The sequence below is a fragment of the Pocillopora damicornis genome, chromosome 13, assembly GCF_964200805.1.
Source record: "Pocillopora damicornis chromosome 13, jaPocDami1.2, whole genome shotgun sequence".
NCBI lineage: Eukaryota > Metazoa > Cnidaria > Anthozoa > Scleractinia > Pocilloporidae > Pocillopora > Pocillopora damicornis.
Window position 1 is genome coordinate 19,894,032 of NC_142682.1, and position 6,000 is coordinate 19,900,031.

Below are 6,000 nucleotides of genomic sequence, written 5' to 3' on the forward strand. Positions count from 1 at the left end.
TAAACCTGAAGCGATAACCAACAAGGACGAAGATGGTAAAGTGCAAATGACAAACTTGATTCATCCAGCCTTAATTTTCACCGGCAAAATCGGCCGACGAATGGTGGCGATTCACGTTTGAAGTCTGTGTCGATTATCATGACTACGTCATTAAAAATCTTGGAAAATTGTGATGGAGTGCACCGATAAGGATATTGGTCTATAAAATAGTTGATATTCTGCATTAAAGTGTGACACAGCATATGCGAGGAAAACGTCATTTTCGGCAGCATTCATTCATCTGTGCGATTAAACGAGTGAGACTCACTTCTGAAAAAAGCAGGGGCGTGAAGGGAAGTCGGAAGTCAGCTCGGGAAATGAACGGCTCGGGAAGTAGGGCTGATTTGGTTAAGATGGTTAGGGTTAAATTATGGATGCATTTTACGGTCTCATGCATATTTTCTGCTGTCTTCCGGATAATCTCATACGTCCAACTGAGAAGCAAGTGCCGAGGAGTAATTCAGCCCGAGTAATCCTAAAATTAATTAATTTACGTTGAATTTTTTTTTCATAACTGCTTTGGTCGAAATCCGGCCTTAGCTACAGATGCCACCTTCTCTCTCTCATTCCCGTATATTCCTCACCCTACAACCCACATAGCCTTAAAAACGCCGTATGAAAAAGCTTTCCTTAGAGAGAAAGAAATTGTTATCATTCAGTACTATTGCAATCAATGGATAACTTCCCTCGGCGTTATTTGTTTGGTAACTATGCAATAAATCCTTCTTTTATTGGCATTCTAGTCTTTCAGATAAAACCCCATAAGATGTAAGGAGACCCGAAAATTGTGGCTTTGTGGCCAGAAAAATGAGCTAGATAAAAATCCGATCATATCTACCGTTCTTCCTGCTCCCAGCATGTTTAATCTTGCAGACGCAAGACTGGATGGATTTTGCTAAGCTGGCTCTTGCACTGCAAGGTATCGGTGATCGTAATTTAATTCAGTTTAATCAGTTCATGTTTTTCTGTTGTTTTGGCTTTCTGGCCACGCTGGTTATCGTCTTAGACTGAGTCAGGATATTATTTGGTTACCATGACTCCTCCATAAGTATTACTGACATTTGCAAATACCAGCGGTACATGTTGCTTTGAGTAAGACAAAATAAATTGTTATTTACCAGGTTTGAACCAAAGTACAGGCAAAGAATAAATATGAAGACATCTGAATTCAAGCATGCCTACGACCTTTTCTGCTGTTAATGAATTAAGAAAAAACGGGCGCCTTGTTACTCAAAATTATCAGGAAGAGAGCATAAATAGTTGGAACTGAATATGTTTTCCGCTCGGCCGACCCTCAAGTCTGAGAGCCAAGAGAAATTACCTATCACATTCTTTTACAGTTTATTTTGTTAGATGGCGTCTCTTTGGAATCACGAAACAATAACTATTTGTTATTTCTTGCTGAGCGAAAAAGATCGGTCACTTTTTTTTTCAATGGTAAATTCTAACATCCTCGTCTCTCGTCAACACTCAGGTAATTTAGTGATAACAACTGAGTTGAAAACGTAAATTGGCCACCGTAAAGAGTTAAAAGGCCGACCGGTTTCGAGCGTCAGTAGCCCTTCGTCAGAGCGATTGTCGTCAATTTATCATTTCTCTCGATAGATTGTCGTCTTGTCAACACTGCTGCTTGTCACTGATGTTCGCGCACGAGTTTAAGTCAAAAATCCACCTGTTATCAGAGAGAGAAGTGATGTAAATGAATAAAAACATAAGTACGCTGTTCTTTATATTCTAAACAAGGTTGAAATCAAACCACATCACGTAAGTACAAACTGCACTCCAACTTATAGCTTTTGTAATATAAACATGATAATCACAAAGAGAAACGATAACTTGTGCAGGTTGGAAGGTTTGAGTTAACAACCACATTTACGTACGAAAAGCAAGGAGAATCAGACTTTGTGGATCAGGAATGCATTCTAGCGAAGATACACATGATAAGCTGGAATAATGGAGGTTTTCGGTCAAGGGCAGACCTTGGACTCCCGCAACGGAAACTCTTTTAAATGCATTATGTAAGCGACTAGTTTTCTCGAGAGTTCTTGGGCAATAAATACACCACAGAATCTTATTTAGGACAAGGATAGTAAACTCTTAGAGGCTTCAAGCTGATCGATGGTTAAGCTTTTTTTATCTTCACTAGTTGCCGTTAACGATAACCTTTAGGGTCAAATATGTTTTAATTTTTTTTATTAATCAATTAACCTCGAGGCTTTATTTTCCAACCAGAAAATTGACAGTAGTTAATATGACAAAAAGAACATTACCTCCACTGGAAACTGAAGTGGTAATATATCTTCTTACAATTAAGTTAATAGCCATGAAAGCACGCAAAGTTTTGATTATCAGCTACGCTTGTAGTCCATCATCAAAATGAGTTTCTCAACCGATGAAAAGTTCATCGATGAAGGGAATAAGCGCGAAAGCAAACGAAATAGTTTGCACGTACTTTCGTGTCTCGTGCGTGGATCCACGAGCGGACTAAGAAATGTGCGTGCGCGTCTGTTCACCTTGGGCTTAAAATAGAACCAGAATTGATTTGCGAAAATCACGACTGTCAAAGCTCTATTTATGATAATTTTTCTCATTAAGTTCACATTGTTTGAGTGTTATCAAGTGTGATCATTTGCGGCCATTAATTTAGCGGTGTAGGTAAACGACTGTTAAAATCAATTTCATCGCTTTTCAAACCTTTAAATAGCTGTTTCCGCAATCACCAGCTTTCGTGCAGTTAAATTATTGTCTGCGAATATTTCAAGGTTGAACAGTTTGTCAAGTTGCGCGCAGCCGATTGATTTCGTTAAAATCCCTTGCTCCAATTTTTTTCTCGCGTGGAACTAAGGTGCCTAAAAAGCCCATCCATATTTTAATAACGTGGATCCCGTTTCTGAATGATTTCTTTGTTTTCGCATTTCTGTTCTGTTTAATATTTTGTCTTCTTCTCCTTTGATTTTCTAATGTCCATGCCAAAAGGATCTCAAGTACTTGACATAAGTCTCAGAGTCAAAGTCTTGGCAGTTGATAGTTCATTGTCATCTCTTTGAGTAACTTTTGTATCGCAGTATTGATTTTAAGAGTCTACTGCGATGAATTGTGCACGAGTTACATGCTTGTTTACATCGAATTTTGTGTTGTTCCACGAGGGAGTGTTCCAAAGGATATAAAGGTAGTTTTTTTACGTAGGCAGTAATCAGGGAGATAGGAAATTACGTTGGGGGTCTGTAGTAAACAAAACTTTCCGTGCCCTGAGGCTTGTGTTGTTTTTTGGTCTTACAAATAACACCCGCCGCAAAACCACAAATTTGGGGAAAAGGATAGTGACAGAACTTGCTTTAATGGGGTTCTTATATTTTGTTGTATTTACAGATGAGTATTTTGGTAATACCGACACTTCACACCTAATTTACGCCTAAGATACGTTATCTCCGATCAGCCGGTCGGTTTTACAAAGTGAGCATTGAAAAACTTTGAGTTTGGTTTTTCTTTTACCTCTACGCTGGCCTTTGGTCGATGACGAACGTATGACGTACCTTTGCGGTACTCATAAATTTTTTAGCATAAACTATGTATGAGAATGGACGAATCGATCACTTTTTACAGTTTAAGTTTGCTAGTTAGAGAAAATGTATACGGTAAGAGGAGAGAATTATAAATTAAGTCTTGAGATTTACAAGGTTATAAAGAGATCTTAAAGCCTAGTTTGTATATTAAGAGCCCGGCAAAATTAGCAACAAAAAGATGAAAGAAACGATTAGGGGTATGCGGTAGAAACTTCTCGGTTACGTCGGAAGTGGCTTTGTTGGGCGGAAAACAATATTACTTCATTAGTTAATCAAAAAAAGTTGTTTTCTCGTGATCGACGGAAAAACCCATTGAAACCAAAAGGTGAGGTCACACATGTTGTGTTTTTTTTTTAATTCATACACAGCGCTGATTATTATCTTAAAGTTTAAATTAGATCTTCCGTCCAGTCACGCGAAGGTTGAATGTTGAGAACGGTTTTTAAATACAATTAAATGTTGACCAAACATGCCCTAGAACACTGATTAACACAAACAAAACGTAAAGAAGCCGACAAACACACACGAGATCAATTCAAATTGGATGAGATTGAACTAAATGGGTTACATACATAATAACAGAGTTTGTCGAGCTTACAGCAGAGTGACTCTTCATGCACGAAGAAGTGATTTACTGAAGCCGCCGTATAAAATCGCATTTATTCACTTTGCACCTTAAGATCTCAAAATAAATTGATAAGTTTGATACTTTCACACGGGGCTGGCTTGTCATGTTTAGAACAGAGAGGAATAACTCTTGACAGTCGTTTACCGATCCGTGACCCGCAGGCAATCCAGGGTTTAGTTTCCATCCTCTGGGAACACGCGATGTCATATTCAAAGTGCAATTCTTTGAAAGTTTTGTAAACGGCTGAATCTTTGTAAAAGGGTGCTTTTTTAGCTGACGATGTTTCTTGAGCTATCCGTCAATTTCTGGTTCAGTCCTGAACTTTTAAAAATGTCAGCTCCACCCTCGTGGAATGGATTTGATCTCAGCCACATTCCGTTCGAATTTTTGTGGAAGCTAGTTATTGAGAGATAATACATCTCTCCTACAATTTTTCATATTAATTTGACACATACCTTTCTGTGCTAAATTTAAAGCCTTTTAACTTGAAAACTCCTAAGTTTCCGACAACTCAACGCCCCCTAGATAGGAAATGATCTCCATGTCTGTTTTCGCTTACAATGAAACTTGCAACGTTCCACTCAATTAGTCAATTTATTTAGATCTGTTCGATCGATGCTTAACAAATATATGATTTTGAAAACTAAGAGAAGCCTGCTCTATCAAATTGCAAATTGTGGACTCACTTATCGATGTTCAGGGCAGAAAGTCAGCCATTGTATGCAAAGTCCTTGTTCTTCGTAACTTTTAATACCTTCCACGCCAACACAGATTTCATCCTGTGGCATGAGTGTCATCACATGGTATATCCATCAAGAGATTTTGTAAAATGTAACAATCGAAAGGAAATAGCCAGAGCAAGAGCGTTTGGAAAATATCACCACAGCTCTCGTTTCGATTTGATTTTTAATCCATTGATTAAATAAGAGGAACAGAGTGAGTGCGTCAAAAACTGAAACGAGTTCATAGTATACTAAATTCAATCGTCTCTTTATTTTCTCGGTAAGCAAAGCAAATGATCTGCGGAGCTGTTTGGAATTCCTTGTCACTAAAAGAACATCTGGTTCTGAAAGGAATCTGCCGAAATCGCAGTTAAGAGGGATACCGAGTTTCAGAAATCTGATGTAGCTTATTTTTTGGTCTGATAAAATTTAGGGCATGGGCGGAGCGGTGAAGCTTTGGACCATCTCCCGGGGCTAATCGAGCACATCTCTCTTGCTCGTGTCAAATCCGCCGAGTCGCACTTTATTATCGACATATTAACGAGGTAAAATAGCCCTGTCTATAGCCTCAAATCTTATTTCAACTAATCTCCCGTGCTAATGAGCTTGTCTACTGCGTGAAAATCTTTGAGCAGCCTCAGTTTTGTCGTATAGGACGTAAATAACTGGAGAGAAAAGTAAGGCGAGTTTCCTTGTTCAGAAATTCTACCTTAAATTCCCTTAAAGCAGCCTTCAATAGAACAAAAAGAAAAAAAAGGACTTCGTCGGTAGTCTGTAGAAGGCGTTTCGTTACAGTTCAACCTGGGGAGATTTTTTGTTCACTATGCCCTGTTGAAATTGCGAGCTTCCTGCGGTGATAATGAAAAAAAGATGCGAAAATTTAGTCTGCGGTTTCCACATGAAGGTAAACAAACCTTCGGCAGCCGAGTGTGATTCCGTCACCACTAGGGAACTTTTGCGCCTCGCTCTTTGAATGGCAAATTAAATACTTAATACATGGGAGGTTTTCTTGAACCCTTGACAACAACACAAAGGATACGCAAACAAT